This window comes from Nymphalis io, chromosome 8, assembly GCF_905147045.1.
Source record: "Nymphalis io chromosome 8, ilAglIoxx1.1, whole genome shotgun sequence".
In the NCBI taxonomy this organism is placed as follows: Eukaryota; Metazoa; Arthropoda; class Insecta; order Lepidoptera; family Nymphalidae; genus Nymphalis; species Nymphalis io.
This window is the reverse complement of record NC_065895.1, coordinates 683,521-703,375: the sequence shown is the minus strand read 5'-3', so window position 1 is coordinate 703,375 and position 19,855 is coordinate 683,521. Positions and strand designations below refer to the sequence as shown.

Here is a 19,855-nt window from a genome sequence, read left to right as displayed (position 1 = left end):
CAAGACAAAAATTGCTTTTATTTTAAATATAGAGATGGACATAAATGTTTCGCTAAAGATAACGAACCGGTTGTATCAAGTGTACAAATCTAAGCTAATTCAATAACAAATAATTCTCAAATGCGCATGAAATTGATCAATGATGACCAAAGGCGAAATATAATAATCACATACCAAAACGAACGACAGAATAAACGAGAGAGTGACGATAAATTATGTAAATTCATCATTTTAGTAGATTCATTTATTGACTTTTAATCATTATATAGTCGTAAACAAAATCGATGGAATTTTTGATGAAAATGCTAGTAGCTCAAGTTGAAACTAAGAGATATTTTTGATGCTTTAAGTGATAAATAATACTGGGCCAATGTCAACTTGAGTAAAGTAAACTAAAGGCTAGTGTATAAATTGTATTTGTGTAGTGTAGTAAATTAAATTGAAGTATGTGAACTTTTAACATCGAGTAAATTCCTTCGTCCATTTCCAGAAATCTAGAGACTACTTATGGGAGGAGAAATAATCTCAATTTCACTATCAATGACTAAGATTATTGTTCCAAATTTGAATTAACTAATCTAATTTAATGCAGAGATATTGTTTTGTTAGAAAATTAGCCCTCGGCGACGCACGCAAAATATGCGAATATATCACACAATTAAACTAGACGATCGTTTATTACCTTAAACGTTATACCGTCGTATAATTAAAAACAATTTTCATCCATCACACGTCCTTGTTCAAATGCAGTCATTCTATTAGAAATTTAATTATTTAGTAAATAAATAGGCAAAGCGGTTAACTGTTGGCAAGCAAATTGCGTAGATGGTCGATTGGCCGCCATGTTTGGTCAGCTGATTGACGGCAGATATTGTTTTGTAAAACGCCGACAGGAGCAGTTGAACCCCTACTGTGGGTCGCAATTACCTGTTTATGTGGGTACTGTTTTATACACTTTGCGAATTTACTAACTATAAATACCTATTGTTACTCATCTTTGATAAGAGTATATGCTTTTATGATAAGGCGAAATTTGAGTAACTCTTATTTGACTTATTCGGCCAATTACATTACAAAATCAATCAGATGTATCATAAGTCGCTCGTTTTGTAGGACGAAACATTAAAAAACTGCGTTTAATTTAGTATAAACAATGTTGGATATGGTAAGGGACGCGGTTCTATACAAAGTCTGAAATTGTAACGTTCATCGAAAATAGTTAATTTCGCTGTCGATCGCGCTGTTTCAAAATTCCCAGCCGATACTGTTTTGACGGCTGGACGGGAAGCGAAACGCTCGCTTTGACGTGAATACCTTCACACTAAAACTAGATAATAATTTATACATTACTTTATAATTTTAAAATGACGATGATGTTCTCGATGGAGAGAACCAAATACGCAGGAGATTTTAAAGTGCGCAAGCATGCGTGCAAACTAAGATGTATTCATTAGCTCACACTCATATTCTGATGAAATGACAATCCTCAACCGGAAAGAGTTCAGGCACAGGACTACCGGCTTTACTTGCGTTACTCGGGACAGGAGTGGAAACATCGCCAACTTCCAGACTTCCAGATTTCTGAGAATATCTTAATAGGAAATCCCAATAAGTTTTTATTGGTCCGGCCTAGAATTACTAAAGGCGAATTACTAAGGCAGTTCGATCATCTAACACTGATAAACAACTTGATTTAAAGAAAAAATAATTAGTTTCGAAGGGAACACTACTAAAAATAATTTTTGCACGGATATATGTTTTTATAAAACAGTTCACGTTTAAACATAACCATACTCGCATAGAGAAATCGCATATATTAAGTAATTTTCCTATTTACATCACAATACAAGTCTAGAGTCAATAACATAAAAACGCCAATAGCTCTAAGTAGCTATTATTTATGGCGTATGTCACATTACACGCGAATGTCAGTTTAAGTTGACAGCGGCTAGTAATAAGCACGATTTGGACAGATGTAAGAGCGTTTTGCATTTTGCCCGTTTAAAGGTCTTTATCCACATTGAAATTCACACCGTGGCACCAAGGTCCAGAGTTTCAATTTGCATAGCGGGAAAGGTCACCAATGCAATTATTTCCCGTGTCGATAGGCTATAAAACAAAATTGACAATGCCAACTCACTAAAACAATTTTAATGTCGACGACTTTTTATACTGTCGTTGATTGTAAAAAGCTTTTGTTTTTTAATTTCATTGTTCTGTTATTTAAATGCATTTGATATGTAAACATAATTTATAAGTAGAGTTTTTATTTACTCATCATTTATGAACTGCATTAAATTAATTAAATATCATTTTTTTATAAGTCCAATGATCTTTTGAGTATGCATAATTATGCAAATTTTAATTCGTTACAATAATAACGTAACTTTGTTTAAATCTATTAGTTTTTAACTAAACTGATTCTTAACTCAAATAACTAAACAAATTATAATTAAAGCGCTTATGTTTTAATTAATTAATGAAACTGTTATTCAAATTGAAACAAATTCCTTAACTTAATTATAAATTCACGGTTTTAACGAAAGTTGAATAATAAATCAATAAATGTTTCGAGTTATTGAATAAACAATAAATATATGAGACAGTTTGTTTTTAAATATCAAATTACACCACAATAATCCTTTTAACGTGCAACGATATAAAATCGTAACAACGTGTCTTACGTTATAAACTTCATACCCAACATTACCCTATAAGGCAAATCGTCAGTGCATAACACGTGAAACAAAGTTGTAAACGTGACGTGGGAGTGAATATAAACAAATAGCCGTTGATACTAAATGATGTATTTGAAAGTATAATATCGACTTCGTGACTGCCTGTGATCAATTTATGTAGAAACGAACCATTCAAGCCATTGTCACATGTATCTATCGTGTTGATGTTTAAATGATATAATCGGAATAAATCGCTTTGTTTACGTTTATTCTAATATACAAGAAATTCTTATATTTCATATCCTTTTCGTTATTATTATATAGAAATGAATTTTATGCAGTCGGTTCGAGTTACTAACTCGTCATCACTCGACATATTTGTTATCAGGTTTTTACTAAATATAGCGAGATTGACGCTGACGAAATTTTTTGATTCGAGCATTAATTTAATATGAGTCAATTCAAGGCAGCGAAGACTTGCTACTGAGAACTGCGCAAAATATATTCACTCAATATTATCTCTTATTATCCGATGGCAGCCTGGCTATGTTCCGCTAATCGTATAGTCCAAAGGTAACCCAAATCCAGGACCAAAATGCTTTAAATCCTTTCCAAGGGCGATATTGTTATAATGACAACTTTCTGACGCCGTGCTGCTACTGAGAATATATCAAGATAGAACAATAACTTGAATAAAAATCAAATTCGTTGTGTTGATAAACAACTATCCCAAATATAATTGAAGTATAGCATATCAGTATACATTGCGTGTGGGGCAGGCTTGTATTAGACATCGATACGAAAATCATACACTGTCAGGCTTTACTTTTATGTGATATAGTGACTAATATATATACATATACACATAGTATCAAATACATCAATTACCCTTACCAAGAAATAATTACAACGCAACTACATTCTACATAAATTAAATAAAACGACGTAAACACTTGATCGACTTCCACTCCAAATGAAAATCAATCTAATCTTAGACAGTCAATCATTATTAATTTTATCTCCTTATATGGAAGAGTCCTGTTAATGTAGACGAGAGTCACCAAGCGTACAGTGTACCCATATAACTAGGACTAGGAAAATCGACTTTAATTGTATTGACATAAGAGCGATAAGTGTATCACGTGGTCGAGTGTACGATACACCGATCGATCCGCATCACTGGCGCGTCACCTTTGATTGACGTACTGACAGACAGCCCGGCAGATTCGATATAATTACACTGCATGTTTTAAATCGCACGACAGAAACAAACTCATCATGGACTTTATCTCATAGATATAAGGTCGATATTCCAAAAGTAGCTGAACTAAAAGCGAAATTGTAAGGATATTAAAATTATATCGAGAAATCGTTTCAATCAATCTCTTATAAGAATAAAGATAGCACGGTTGTGACGAGATTTTGTTCGAATAATATGTTTAATTGTAATTAAGGAAAATACATAATCAAGCTTTAATTATCAAGAGAAAGATTTTATATCAAATTGACACTAACAAAAAAAAAGGCGAATTTAGCTTCGCCTATAACAAAAAACTTAGCATATTTTCCATGGTGTGTAAAAACACAATTACAACGGGTCAACGGACTGATTTTATTGCGATTGATTGATTGATATGGACTTTATATATAGGTTGAAACTTTACATGTGCTCGTGATGTTTCCTAATATTAATGATGAAATTAAACTCAAATTATACAACTCTGTATTTCAGAGTTAAACTTCGATCAATCAAATTGAATTAAAATATACTTTATTCCAGTAGACTTTTACGAGCACATTTGATTCGTCATTTTACAAAATTAAATTCATAGCTATCACCGTTTCGGTATGTAAACTCTACCAAGAAGAATCGACAAGAAGTTCATTAGTTACTCATTTTTGATAATCAAGTTACAAACATAATTAAATACGATTGAACTATTATTTATTCTGTAAGGAATTTTTTTGCACCTTATCGATTGTGTAAATGTCAATCAAATCGTCATTTATCATCTGTAACGCGTAATGTTTTTGCTGATCTGTTAAATTCATGATTACCTATTTGCATTTCTTTTTTAAACTTTAGTAAAATATATATCAATAAGAATGTAATTGTCTGTTTGTAAATATACATGATGCAATAATTTTGCCGGATTTCTAGGATACGTATGAACTTTTTGTTTTGCAATAGCTGGTGTCCTTCAAGATATTAGTTTATGCTGCCCGAGCTTACACATACCCTCAAACAACGTACTACCCAAAAAATTGCGAGAAATTTGATTCGGACTTATACTCTCTAAATTAATTATTTTAATAAAAATATAACTAATATTATTATAACAAAGACGATTTTCGCTCAACACGTTAGCAAAAAACTTTATTCACACTTGACCGAACATTTGAATACTGATCGACAGCTACAGACGTCAGAATCAACAAATAATAATTTGCACGTAATACAACTCGACGTAAAATACTATTGATTATGATAATTAAAACTTACATGAAGTTTTTAACCGACTTGAAATTAAGAGATACACTTAGTTTTCTCTGCGTTTGTAATATTTTTGACTACACGACCGATGTTTATGGTTCGGCCACTGTCAAATATGTATATATATGTATATATACAAACATAGTATATGAAAAATATGTAAGAAAAAATAGTGGGATACTATTCTTAATTATGTATCTGTAGATGTACTTTTTTTAAATCAGTTTGCGTATTAGGTAAAACCCTTTTAATTTTTCCAGCTCAATTTTAAGCCTCAATTGATCAAGGGGAACGATGACAAACAAGCTAACTGGTTCGATCGCAGGAGCTACTCATTCCTAACACAAGCTCCTAACTTGTAGAGAAAATGGGAATAAAAGTAACTAGTTTCCGCCAGCGACTTTACCCGCGTAAGTAAGAGGGTGTGGCGCGTTAGGTAGGCTATCACCTTTTTTGTACTCCTGAAAACACGTATGAAATATTTCATGATGACCGGTTGAGAAGTTATAACGTGAAATTGTAACAAACAAATGAATAAACCGACTCACTTTTCCATTTATATTAATATTCTTTTGAATTTACTAATAAAAATATTTATTAAAATTTTGAACGAAACATCAAAATCAAATTACTTACACACGCATAAAGAACTTTTAATTGTTTTATTAAAACAATGTATTCTTCATTACATTCCATTTATATTTTGGTAGATTTCAAACGTAGTGTATTCCGGCATAACAATAATTGATTGACAGCTGACAGCGAAACACGAGACTGATCGATACGTACAGCTGATAATAGCGGTCATTTATTAATAACTAATGTTTATACTATAGAACAGTCGAGTGTAGACATTTGGTATTAACTACATATTTCAACAATATATCTTAGTACTACATACGACCTTTGTTTTATTATATTTAGAAATAGGATTATTAATCCTTAAGTTCCTGCAAACTATTACATTCAAATATGTATTCGCACTTGCAATATGGTAATGTATAATTAGGTAAAGGCTTATAAATGTCCCATCGCCGGTTTAAAGCCTCTTCTGCTTTTAAAGAGAAGGGTAGCGACCTATTATCATACGATCGGCCATTTGCCAGTCTGCCTACTTTAAATTAAAACGAAATAAGTAACAAAGAAGATTTAGAAACAACTAAAAAAAATAACCTTATATGTTTTTGGACAAAACATTGATAGCAAGAACCGCAAAATACCTTGACACATGTGGTCGGCGATTAAACATGTTAAAGGTGTAACAAATATTAGTACGTTTATATATATAATATAAAATTAAAAACGTTTTAAATACATACAAATTCTTTGAAACGAAATATTATTCAAAGCACCCAAACTCGTTTCCATTACAAAATGTACATTAACAATCAATAAATAATAAATTCATTTCAATAAATAAACTAAAAGGGATATAATCAATACCAGGAGTCAACAATAAAAATATTATATTCTTACGATAACGCAACGCACGCAGCATCTTTACAAGTCATTAGACGCTCGTCGACCCCCTCCCCTCCTACCGGCTCCCCCCGCCCGTTTGTAATTAACCGGGGGCCATAAATTGACCCTAACTGTCATATCATATTGATTTAGTCCCGTGAGCCCGAGCTTGTTCACTTTTGAGTTGGCAGCTGCGATACGAGAATGAAAATTAAGTTTTTTGTAATGTAATAGAGACGGCTCCTTCTGGCAACATGCTGTAACACAGAAATGCTGTTGTAACACTTATGTGTATGAGTCATTTAACTAGCGCCACTATAGCAGATAACAGCTAAACGATCCTAACCTGTATGTATGTTGTTAATTTTTTTAAATGATAAAGTTCATGAGTCAAAATAACCAGCAGGTGGCAATTTGACTTTGTTTATTACTAACGATAAAAAATATCATAAAATATATTTTACTTAAGTGTTTTTTATCATTTGTATATATATTGTATTTTTGTACATATAACAAAAATGTCTGAAGTCGGTGTCAAGTGCAGTTTATAATATTACTATACTTCACATAGCATTATAAACAGCATTCTTAATTAATAAGGGTCGATAATTCGAATTAAGTACTGACAAATTATGTTATAGAATAATAATGGTTTGATAATAAATATGGCTACTTGGTATGTCTAATCAAATAAAGTTTAAAATTCTTCAAAGATTTAATAAGGACATCGACAATCACCAAAAAGTCGAACATCTTCCTTTTTTTCAAAACCATATATTTTTGTTGTATATCGTATATATGTTTCTACTACAAACTACGCTGTTTGGGGTTCTCTGTCGGGAATGTCTTTCAAAACGTACCTACTAAGTTTTAAACAGTTTTAAAACAATGTTAAATTAAGTAGTTTCTCCGATTGCATGGATTTCAACTTACAATATATAAATACGAATAGGGGCGTTTGACAATTAACGTATAATAAAGATAGCGGGAACTATTACGTAAACATTAAAACAAATGTTTTTAAACTGCACAAAACAATGTATTGAAATGATCTCTTAATCTAATACCAGACCAACATTAGTATGTAAAATTAAATAATTTTCATGAACCCAATAATGAAGTGAACGATTTCCACGTAAAACAAACAATCGACTCACACACTGCGGCCGTGAGTATTCCCATATAAATCTCCGAGGAGCGCGCGTCAACTGATCTAATTTGGCCCACACATGGACCGAAGACAGCGTTATTGCGCCGCGGGAACGAGTGAGCCTGTCAAAACAACGTTAACTAGCGAAATCGAACGAAACATTTGGCCAACGAATGATAGAAAACAAATACTTACTATCCATCCGAGCGGATTCGATTCAACAAACATTAAACGATTTACGATTAATCGTGATCAAAGTCGAACGGAAATAACTCGGGCCGTTATTCCCTCATCGTGCGTTATTAAGGCGTACATTCGCGCTATGATTATGATCGACGCGTGCGCACACGTCCGCCATGTTTCTCTCGTCAACGATCGCGAGATGTTTCTACATTCATGTCTCCTTCCTTTTTCCCTCCTGTATTTTATTGCACTTGTAACGATTGAACATTTTTTTATTGTTTACCCGATGCCCCGAAATAATATTTGATTAGGTGCCGCGCGATCAAAGATATATAAAAAGCCTCGCTTAACCGGAGACGGTTGAAATATTTTATTTTGTTTTGATATACGGTCTAAGGTTGATTTCTTGTTTAAACGTATTTATTACAGATTGTGAAATTAATAACCTAACATTTGAATAACAGCTTCTTCTCGCAACGATTTATTTAAATGCGTTTACAGATACGAACATGACACGCTATTTCTTATATTATTGTACATATGTCATGTACAATAATATGGTATCATTATTGATTTGACAGTTTCAATGTGGCCCAATGGCTAGAAAATATAAACCTTAAAACCGGAGGAAGCGCTACTGAGTTTTTATATGGTATCAACTCCATTGAAGCAGCGTGGTGGATTGAACTTCGAATTTTCTCTGTAAGAGGCTTTGCCTAGCAGCAGGACTTTTACTAGCAATTAATTTATCTTACTTTGTTTTAACATCACAGCATAATAATTAACCAAGTGAACATATATGCTTATTTCTATGTTCCGATTTGAAGGATGAGCTACCCGGTGTAATAACAGACACAAGACAAAAAGAATTGATTTCATTGTTGACTGTATTAGAAGCGGTATATATTTGAAAGTGATCACTTTCAACCAGACGGTGCATTTGTTTGCTCATATAATTAGTGAAATAGTATATGATTGTAAATAGTCGAAGCGTATTTATTTATATTTTTTCTGTAAATGAAGATTACAAATTTAACGTAAATAATTTAAATATTTGCATAACGGTTCAGTTTTACCAATTACACAAATAATTTAACCAACTTATCTGCGGTGACAGTTACGAATGATTGACGTTATCTCGTCGTAATATATGTCAAATAACGGTAATACAGATATATAATGTTTATCAAATCAATCAAAATCAAATTAAAACATTCTTTATTCAGGTTATTTTAAGGACTTTGAATCGTCATGTTATAGGATTAAATTGGAATGAATACTCAGAAATAATGCTAAGTTTCAGTAAAATTAGTGTTGTATATTACAATTAAATATACATACCTTTTAAGGAAACGAAATGATACGAATTCCACAAGTTTTAACCATTTATTTATCCCCTACTCTTATCTTTTGATGTTATTTTTTTACACAAGATTTAAAATTAACAGACAAAGTTAACAATTTACTTCCATAATAACCATATAAACGAGAATATACTCCTTGTATGGCAATGCTTAGAAGGCGTGGTTGGTTTCAAAAGCACGCGAGTATTACATAGGCCATGAGTATATAATATATCACACAGATAGATAGATTATTATGTATAAAGTCGAAAATGTCAATATCGAAGTATATAAGTTTGGACTCTACTACCACTTACCATCAGGTGGAGTAGAGTCATTTGCCATCCCGGGGCATATAAAAAATATATACATATATTCGTTTTTAAAACATGAAATTTACGTAGAATTACATATATTAATGATTTTTAAATAAATATGAGTTTGATAACTTATTAAACATTATTTTATGGACAATATTATCCGTATTTTTTCCTTAGTTTTTAGATGTTTATCTCTATCATTTGTATAGTTTGCACAAACATTTTTCTCCTTCCAATTACAAGCAAATGTAACAGCTATCAACGTTTCATGAAACTGTCTGATCCAAAAACGTAAATATGAGAAGCGTCGAGTGACCATACGTCGAGAAATATATAAAATTCAATAAATATTGACAGAGCAATAAATTTATAACAAACAAACTAGTTTCCAAGTAAAGACACGACCACTAAAAATTCCGAATGACTCGCAGTCAACATATAAATCGTGAAATGTGTCAATTAACTCAGGTCTAATGTTGTATTTATGTTAATTCTCGTCTGACGGACAAACGGACACACGCTTTAGACAAAAAGAAGTACACGATCATGGACATTTAGATAAATCGGATATTATTTAAAAATGTCAATCGCGTTTGGAAAATGAGACCCATCATTCACTATATGGCCGATTGAATATCAACCGTTGAACTTTATTTAGATAATAACGTAACAATTATAAGACTAGACTATATGATACGTGTGTTGGCATTTATTTAAATTGTAAAAGAAATGTTAGGTTTCCTTTTAATGTTTTCTATTGTTGAGGACATTTACAGATCGCTGTAAAAATGCAAGTTGGTTCATGCACATATACATGATATCTAGCAGATTTCCATCCGACACAAACAGGCCACGATAATTTTCTTCACAACTGCACGAGATGACATGAATCCTCATGGTCCTTTTCCTGGTTTAAATCTGAAACATTCGATTAGGATTCATGTCATTCACCCCAGGGCCATCTGGTTTTAAATATATAACTTCATATTAACATTTTATTAGTAATAGGACTTTATGCAAGCTCGTCTGGGTTCCACGTAGTAGTTATTCAGCCAAGGAACAGCAATACTTCCTATTCAAATGTTTCGGTTTAAAGGCGGTGTAATTTTAGGGGGAATTACGTTTTAGATCTCACGGTTGACCTCGTGTGGATTTTACAATTTTTTTTTATTTGTCAATGTTGGCGATGGTAATCAATTTACCTTATCATTATTATTTTGCTCCATTTCAGTCTTGCCATTAATAAAATTCAATAAATTATAGCTTGCAGATAAATCTTCTGTTTAGTTTAATAAGAATTCTGACTCATGTAGGTTTCTCCACGATGTTTTCCTAACAGATGAGGCTGAATTGTAAATATGACTTGACTTATTCCACGTTAATAGAGTTCACCTTACTGCCTTAATTTGCTGTTAATTTTTATGAATCATTTGTTGAAATGATTTTTTTTAAATTATTTATTGTCTCTCTCATTTCCACAAACTTGTTATCCTTGCCTTTGGTCTTTATTTCTTCAAGTATGGTAGTTTGTGCGCATATTTTTGTTTCAACACGGCATCTCAACCAAAATTTCAGAATTACAGTTTGTTTTCAGTGTGTAATCTTTGTGTGATAAATACTATCAAATTCTCGTTTTGGTTTCGATAAAATTAGCCTTTCGTATACATAATCTTCTCAGAATAACATAAGACAAGTACATACATTTTATCGAATCTTTATCACCTATTTCTAATTTTCGATGACATTCAAACAAATCAATGCATCTCGCATTTATTGTTTACAATTTATCTAAATTCATTTAAATATTTAAAAAAATGTATTGAAATAACAAATTAAAAAATTAACGATTGATAAGAAATAGCTCCCTTATTTTAATTACCGGTCAATGTAGAACTTCGAAGCATAAATAGCGGGAAAATTCAAAATGTCCGTCCGCCCACGTGGAAGGAGTGGCTATAACTTAACTCCGGTATTCGAGTCGACTACATTTTTTTCAAGTCGATTCCGAGAAGCCTAAGTCGATAAGTAAATCGATTCAAATGATTCGATTCGTGATTTATTATTTGTATTGCGTTTCCGTTAAATATATTTTGTCGTTAAGTATGTTAATTTTAACATAGAGATTATAAATTGATTAAATATTTTAATTAGTATAATCAAAGGGTTATTGTTTTTAATAATTGCAATATATAAAATTATTTATTGTGATTTCTTTCAAATAAAGATAAGCCGGTCTCGTGTTTGTGCTTTCGTGTAAGACTTTATAACAGTAAGTTATGATTATAACCATGTTAGTGGGTACTTGATAAATTTAGATGCGATCACCGTCATCGTTTATTTTATAGAGAAACTTTAACATTTCCTAATTAAGTCAATAAGGAAAAGCCGCTTACCGAATGAAACAAGACCAAAGGTAGGTTACCTACTTTTGAAGTTTAACAAAGGCGTAGCAGATATTGTAAGTCCTTTAACGACTATAGCTATGCAACGTATCTTAGCCATGGCTTTTATAATTGATTTACACAATTTAACTTTATATTCAATATATATGTTTTAATTAATAAATGAAAAAATATATGTTAACATTCATACTAAAATTTCCTTTGATCCAAATTAATCTATAACAAAAAAATATTGCCATTAATTCCAAGAAACCAAAAAACTACATATTATATCAAGATTCACACGTCTCTACTACGATGCGTGACTGATTTTAACAACATAAACCGGCAATTAGCAAACAAGATGGCCGCTGCGCCCGCGCGGCCAATGTCAATACCGACATAAATCATCCGCCATATTTATTTCGACTATTAAACATATTTATTCACGTTTACCGCTTTGTCTTTGAATGTACGCGATCACAATTGTAATAGTCATTTTAATGCAGTCGATGGCTTCGATTGAGTTATTAATGAATATACATCATTCATACCCCCGGGGCTATTGAGAAAGAAATACACACTTTATTATTGTTTGAATATGTTCACTATTTATATGTTTTAAATGTTTATCGCATGTCTTATAATAACTCGTTTGTTACACGGACTGGGCTCGCGATTTTTTTTTAAAAAGAACACTTGATAGGTATAAACTATCAACTATTGGTTGATAGCCATTCAGTTCATTTGCGAAAGAGAAATTATCAAGTTCTTGTTGTTTCTTCTAAAGAATCTACATTTTTATCCTGTCAAGTGACGATTTAAAAGTACACAAACGATATTATATTTTCATATTTTCACATTTGTACAGTTTATCTTTGAGTTCACGGTACTTTGAATTAAATTATAATATTTTTACCGAGAAATGACGTCACAAATTTTTGATGAATAAAATGTTTAAAATATTTGGTATTTACAACTTCAGTAATTTGAAGATTCCAAAAGTTGAAAAGCGGTGTTTTTAACGTTTTCTTTACGATATATTAAATTTCACTTTTAAAGATAATATGTTTAAAATGTATTTTGTATACCTGTTATCTCTATAAACAGAATTAAAATATATTTTTTTCTTATCACAAAATGATATTATTTATAATCATAAAGTAATAAATTAATTTTATTTTGATTAAATAAATTTTATGCTAATACGTGCATTTTGGAGTCAGTTATCTACATTACGGTACTCAGTATGGATATTAACTATTAAGTCATACAGTCCCCAGAAACAAAAGTCCTACACTTTAAGGATGGGGAACTAGTTTAAAAATCAGCTGCAAGGTTTTACCCATACATACATACAACGTTTAGTTAAAAGACATATGCTAAAATGTAATTTATTTTTATACGTAAATATACCTTATAATTCAAACAAACTTTCATACCAGCCTTCTTGCCTCAGCCACGTCTAAGAAAGATCCTCACACATTTGAAGAGGATACCCAATATTTTTAGTTCTTATAAATTAATTTAGATTGTGTACAGAAATTATTAGGATTATTTGAAATATTTTTAATAATTTAAAAATAATATTGTATAATTTTATTCGTCTTCTTCGTTATATAATATACATATATACACTGGTGGCAGGGCTTTGTGCAAGCTCGTCTGGGTAGGTACCACCCACTCATCAGATATTCTACCGCAAAACGGTAGTACTTGGTATTGTTGTGTTCCGGTTTGAAGGGTGAGTGAGTTACACAATTGGCATAATATCTTAGTTCCCAAGGTTGGTGCCGCATTGGCGATGTAAGCGATGGTTAACATGTCTTACAATGCCAATGTCTATGGGCGTTGGTGATCGCTTACAATCAGGTGCCCATATGTTCGTCCGCCTATCTATACTATAATATTTATACGATGTTTTTTTCAAAATTCATTTCTTCCAAAGCCGACATCAACAAATATTTGAATAACCCGTTACGTGTTTCGCTTGCCGTTTGTTTGTCTATGACTGACTGTTAAGTTTGTATTTATCATTCAAATATTTGTTTGTTCATTCTACCATTATACGTGACGAAAATGACTATTATGTATTTTTAAAAGCGGCATGATTTTGTAAAAAGAACTAACGAGTTCACAGCTTATACTTGGATATACTAATAAAAATTATATTTAGTCTATGAAGATAATTAGAAGATGTTTTATTTCATAATTAAAGACACCTTAGTATGAATATGAATCAAAGTCATTTTTTTATTCAATATAGATGCGTTACACTTACTTAATGAATAAATCTACCAACGCTTCGGAAATAAACACCTCAGACCTGAGAAAAACCGGGGAAGTACCTAACCTAACCTAAAATTAATAGTAGCTATTTAGACATTTAAAATTTTTTTTTATAGCTAAATAAGTACTGACTCCTAATTAAACGCATTGTTTAAAATTATTTTAAGCAAATAAAGCGTATTCAAATATAGGTAGGTTATTTAATTTATGATTGATTGTCTTTTATTATATTAATATTTATAATTAAAATCTAATGCGAAGCAGGTATTTATTTGCTATTTAATAATTAGAATTTATAAAAAAAAAAAAACTTAATCGTAAAGATTGACATTGACGATTCCAACCTGTTTTATTTTGATGACTATTAATCAAAAAATATTAATTTCTTTACATAATAAAGTGTACATTATATCCTTGTTCATATCTAAGAATCATAACTTTAATTATGCCAAAGCGATTTACATAATGTATAATAATAAATAATAATAATTAATACGTAAAATGTTTCGGAATGCTATCAATTATCATATTATATGACACTATCGCGATAATTTAGTTTATTATTATAAAATTAATAATATTAAAATCATAAAAGAGTAATTACGCCTTTAATGTTTCTATTAGTCGATATTTTTATTAATGTTTCCATTAAATTGGGTGTTATGTAAATAATAATAACGCTAACAATAGTATCATAGATTGGAAAACATTTGTAAATATGTAAACGGTAATGTGTGTGTGTAAAAGTATGTACGTATTAGTATATTTTTAGTATTTTCTTTATGTAAGCTATATAGTTTAGTTATTTGCAAATAATTTAAACAAAATAACTCAATGGCTAAATAACAAAATACTCGGTTATTCTTCGTGTTCATAATTTATTATCACGCTACATTCTTGAAACGCCTTCACCGACCTCATTATTAATGAAACAAACCAATTTGCTTAACTTATTAAATTAATTAATTTGTAAATAAATTTGTCTGAAATTTATACATTCTCAACGCATATTTGTCTGTTCATTTAAATATGACTTAAATAGCTGAAATACCTATTCGTATATTTACAAATATAATCATAATTATATAACAAAATAATAATTATTGTCGATTGCAATTATAACTATTTTAATTAAACGTTAGTATTTTTAATAAATGTCATTAATTATTTTAACGAAATTAAAAGTTCCCATTTATCACAAAAATAATATTTTTATTAAAACAAAACTTCATTAAATTATTTACAAAAGGTAATCGTTATAAAATCTACTTTAAATTGAATAAATCATTTCTATTCAAAATAAGTTACATTATTTAAAAAAAAAAAACGTTAACATTTAGAAATTTTAAATATCTAATTTCTAAATTAGAACATTTCAGAACGTTTTTGAAATTGTTTTATCCGTGCGGTGTTTGCGCGCCGTCCCGCTCTAGCGCCCCGCCCCCGGCCCTCAACGTGCATTCAACTACAAGTAAAGATGGCGGATTTGACAAAAAAAAAATACGCGGGGTGAAAATCACCAACGTGCATGTAAACGATCAGTTGATTTAATTAAAGGGTTAGTATATTATTAGTTATATATTTACATATTTACATAAGTTTATATAAAACAAATATTTATTAATTCACGAACTTAATTTAGTGTTTGTCTAAGGCTTCCATTTTTAAATGTTATTAAAATAAAGTATTTGTCGTTAAAAGTTATAGAGAATATTTTGATTAATTAGTGTTAAAGATTTTTTTTTTCATCAACACATGTTAACCATCTTAAAATATAGACACACACACCTTAAAAGTTATAAACTTTCATTGATATAAAAAGGTTGTTTTGTTCTTCTATTGAGTACCTGGGTATGTCTGTCTGAGAACATGGGTCCATTGATTAACCTACTTAAGAGATCTTTTAAATGCTTAAAATAGTTAGTGCTATATTTAAGGTATTGTAATAGTACTGCTATTAAATAAAGCTGTGGTTATTTTAACAGAAACTATTATTTATATTTTAATACTTTTGGTTTTTATTATGCCAAAAATATATATTTTTACAAAACATAGTACTAAAATATCACGTGTGTCATTTAAAACAAAGTTGTAAGTTTTTATTTCACACAAACGTTCGTAGTTCAGAGTACCGGCACGGACTGCCGCCGCGTCGCCACTGAGTTTCACGGACAATTTCCAAAGTTTTCCGGCCGTGTCAGACTACCGAAAACTTGTTAAACCCGGCAAAAGTCACTGTCCTGTTTCAATATTACATTTTAACTTCATAATAACACATAAAAAGGCACACTCAACATTTACGGTAGCTAAGTATAATGTGTATAAACTTTTCATGCTTATTGAATAGTATATTTAAACTGTAGCTTCTTACCTGGACGTGGAACCGATATTATTTAGTTTGATAGACGACGAGCAAACGATTGTCACGAGTCCACCTGTCACCTGCACCTAAGCAAGCAACGCGATCAGATATCCTTTGTTTTCCGACTTATATTTGTCGTTCGTCATACGAAACGAATTCCTCACAGCGCGTCGAACCTCCAATCCATCATATAAATTAAACAATCGTATTTGAACAGGTGTTTGGTGTTATTTTCGTCACGTAGTTCACTTCACAGAAACTGGCACTGAGCGAACGGGGCACTAGTTTTTGGCACTTCGCGATCGTACGGGGTTGTTGCTTACGCTTCGAACGCGTGCGGCGTGCGGCGCGACGTGTTTACACGGTGCGAGCAAGCGGGGCGCGGTGCGAAGTGGTCGCGCGCCGCGGCCGGAGTGACGCGTCGCCGCCGAGCGGCTCGCCAGCGCCAAGCGGCGCGCCGACGAACTAGCGAGTAGCGCACTCAATCAAATGTCGAGTGTCCAGCGGATCACCGTCACTATTTGCACGCCTTTTACTATGCATTCCGACGTTTTATATTTAAATATCATATTTATTAATAAAGTCGTTACGTTATGATTAAACAGTAATTCTAGAAAAAAATATACAACGTACACCTGTAAAAAAACAACACAAAAATGAAAAAAAAAAATTACAAAAAGTCATACAATAACTATCATTTATTTACTAAAGTCGTAATTGCGATCAGAATTATAAGTGAAACACAAATTATATAAATTTAATAGAACAATACAAAAACATCGTGTGCATTGAAAAAGTAATCTAGCTGTCCGTCACGTCACACGTCAGTCGTCAGTCGTCAGTCGTCACGCTCGCGGCGCGTCGCGGCGGCGGGCGGCGTGCCGTGACCTTGCAGCGCTGCAGCGTGCAGTGTCGCCGTCCCGCTCGCTCCGGGCGGCGCCTGAGGCCCCGCCCCCCGCCCACCGCGCCACCCCGCTCGCCCTCCCCGCGTAACTCACTTTCGTCGCGATTATTGTTGTGCCTACATTTTGTTTGCGGATCCGCGTGTCATACTTTAATGCATTTCTTTAAACAATATTATACGATTATTACTTGTAATTAATATTAATTTATGTGGAAGTCATAGAAGGTAATATAAATTTATAGGTGCCTATCTACTAAAAAATATTAAATAAGTTTGAAGTGAATCTTATCTATAATAGTTTAAAAAAATAATGTGCTTATATAAAGAGCTATTACGAAAGCTTACTTGTTTTATAATTTGCAATACTACTCATAAACTTGACTAATTTAACCTCGAGTTTTATACGTTTATAATAATGCACTATTAAAAAAACATAAACAAAATCCGACCTAAAACTGTCTCCGTAATTATTTGTTGTCAAACATTGTTGTTAAACTCATATTGTGCAATATCTTTCCATAAACATTGCTTACATACCTTCATAATATAGTAAGTTGTAATAACAAAATATTTTAAGTAGGTACCAGCGCAGCTAAAAGGTATTAGGAGTATTATTTTGTAAGAAGAAGTTTATACTGAAGTATAAAAACCTTGAAAATAAGTCGCCTTTCACGCAGCGAAGAAACGTGGGGTATAAATATCAGCTCTATGCCTGACAAAACAGTTTCTAGGTACTCATGTTAAAATCAAATTTCGAACTTGATAAAATGATAAAAATAAATTTTCATTTTTAATTATTAAATATTTTTTTTTTCAATAAAGTTCAAATAAGGTAAAATGTATTTATTTTATTTCAAAACTATTAATATATTTAATAAAATTTATTTTGTTTTAAATGAAAAAATGTGTTCGATTTAAAATTAAACAGCTCCTCATAAATGAATATAACAATATTTCGTTGCACGTAATCGTCGCGAGGTGGATTTTACGACCGAAATCGTAAACTTAGTCAATATTTAGTTTTGATTATTACAATAAACTCGGATTACATTTTGTTTGTAAATTTTTAAGTATGATTGGTTAACAGTTTGTGTCATTATAGACTTAAATATTACCTATATTAGTGGTGAAATTGTCATATAAAAATAATTGAATTTTTTTATACTTATTTTTAATAAGTGTAAGTTATTATTATATTGAAATTGAGTTTAATTTGAATTCATTTATTATCTACATTTCGTAATCACGTCAAGACAGAAAACTGTTAATAAAATAATTATTTAAAATTTAAATATTTATTTATATAACAATTTTATTTATATAAGGGAAAAGTGTGGGAAGATGCTAAGTAAGAATATTTATAAAATATAAGTTTTGAAATTACAATTTCTAACAGAAGTAGTATGAGTAACTAGTAAGTAGGTACATGTACGTGAGTAGGTCCCACATACCGGCTTCATTTATAGACGTCGCTTAGCGGTTGTTTAGTAAAATACTGATTTCTCTCTTTCTATCATTATTGATTTGACATTTGAAAGTAAAGGACAGCATTGTTTGCAGCCTCGGATTTAAGTCTAGCGCTACAAGGCACCGACTTAGGGATATCGCCAGTTAACGATATACCCATCCAAAAATAATATAATTTTACTCCAACTTTGGAATGGGGGGGCCTCAGATGTCAGTGCCAGGGTCCTGAAATCTCTAAGTCTCGGCCTGATTGTTTAACTAATTCGCCAAGCAATGTAAGGCTGGTGTGTAGGGACCTACATGTAGGTACCTTATTGACATAATATTATAATCTCCGTTAGAAATTAATTTAATATCATATTATAGTAATAGAAATTTCAATACTTATACATGTTTTATAAATATTCTTATTTAGCACCGTCCCACACTCTTCCCCATTGTACATTGAACACTCTTTTGACCTTTAGGCACCTTGAGCTTTTATTATCAAGGAACTAATCTTCTGTGTTATTTACCTATTAAAAAAAGGAAATATCTTATAAGTATCCTAACTAATATTATAAATGCAAAAATGTTCGTTACGCTGTCACGTGTTAACTACTCAACCGAATGTCGTGAAGTTATGCATACACGTCAGGAGTACAGAACAGAATCGAGCTTACCTTACACCCTACACGGAAACTAGTAAAAAATGTTAATTATTATATTATTTAATTAGTGGTTTCGAATATTATTCGTGTAAATGTCACCCGAGTTCCAGTTCTTGGTGGTATATACCTACATACCATTCCTGTGGTAATTTTACGTTTAATTAATCCCCTAA

General features: G+C 31.5%; 1 protein-coding gene across 1 annotated transcript in view; it reads right to left on the bottom strand.

Moving 5' to 3' along the window:
* The window catches only part of LOC126770164 (protein tiptop-like), a 252,227-nt gene extending 235,167 nt beyond the window's left edge, over window positions 1-17,060 (bottom strand). The window contains exon 1 of the mRNA XM_050489378.1: window positions 16,671-17,060. The gene's annotated coding sequence lies outside the window, so the exon portion shown is untranslated. The remainder of the gene's footprint in view (window positions 1-16,670) is intronic.
* Window positions 17,061-19,855: the final 2,795 nt, after the last annotated feature.